The sequence below is a fragment of the Aspergillus mulundensis genome (assembly GCF_003369625.1).
Source record: "Aspergillus mulundensis strain DSM 5745 chromosome Unknown scaffold_4, whole genome shotgun sequence".
Taxonomy (NCBI): Eukaryota; Fungi; Ascomycota; class Eurotiomycetes; order Eurotiales; family Aspergillaceae; genus Aspergillus; species Aspergillus mulundensis.
Window position 1 is genome coordinate 2,207,992 of NW_020797892.1, and position 1,463 is coordinate 2,209,454.

A 1,463-nucleotide genomic window follows, 5' to 3' on the forward strand; every position below is an offset into this window, starting at 1 on the left:
ACCTTTAAGCTACGCTTAAGCTATTCCTAACTAGGAAGTAAATATAGGTTTAAATACTTTATGCACAGGTTTTTACTTTAGCCTATACTTAGGGCCTACCCTAGCCTTACCTAACTAGTAACTAAAACCCTAAATACTAATAACCTAGTTAAGTTATATAACCTAATATAATAGTAAAGTATATTAAGCCTTAATAGCCTAAGGCTAAAGCTTAGGTTATTTAAGGTACTAACTTTAGATTATTAGTAAATTAGCTTTAATAATATTAAATAAAGAAATATTAGCCCTAATAATTTTTTTTTTTTAATTAAAGGGTTGTCCGCGACCCGCCGCTAAACTAAAAAAAATAATAATAAAATATTATTATTATTATTAATATTAATATTAAACACAGCTTTATTATTGCTATTTTTAACTTTATTAAAGTATTATTTAATATCTTAAATTTAATATTTTATTCTTATTATTTATAGCGCTTTAAATAAAATATAATATTTATTTATAACTAAAAAAAAGGCAGCATTTTAATAATACCTAGTATAAAAGTATAAATTATAACATAATTTATAATTTTATAAATTCCTAAACTTATTAAATTTTTTACTAAATAAAAAGTTACCCTTTTTTTATTATAATTAAAAAAAAAGCCCTTTTAGGTACTGCCCTAGCTTTTTAATAAGTAAAAAAAAAGCGCCTTACTATAATTATAGTAATTTAAAATACTTTTTTTTTACCCTTTATATTTTTACTATAGTATAATTATGGAACCCCTTTAATATAATATATTTATTAATTTTAAAAGCCCTTAGTATTTTTAATTTTTTTTTTATACCTATTTTTTTTTAGGTTTAAAAACTTTAATTTTAATTAGTTCTTAGGCGGTAATAGTAATAGTAATAACTAGTATAACTTATATTTAATAGGCACTTTTAAAATATATAGTAAAATTATAGGTAATAATTTAATAAGTTTTTTTTACTTTAATAACTATTAACTAGTGGCGCTTTACCAGTGTTTTATTAAATATACTAACTTTTAATTTTATAATAATTATTTTATTATTTAACTATAGCCCCCGCGCCTTTTAGCTTGCTTTTTTTTATTTTACCTTATATTATACTAGTTATTATTATTATTAATACCCTTATTATAGGTTTTATACTACTACCCCCCCGGGCTTTTTTTTTAGCCTCTAGCTTTTTTTTTTTATAAGTATACCCTATTTTTAATTAATCTGCTGGTAAAATAGTTTTAGTATAAATATTAGCTAATAAAAAATAGGTTTATTTATAATATATAAAGTATATTTAGGCATGTAAAAATAATAGGTTAATTAATAACTTTAATAATTATATTTATCTAGCCCCCGGGCGTAATTACTTTTATTATATTTATAATAAGGGTACTTGCCTCCCCCTACTATTTTATATAAAAAAAAATATTACCTTTTTATAATAAATAAA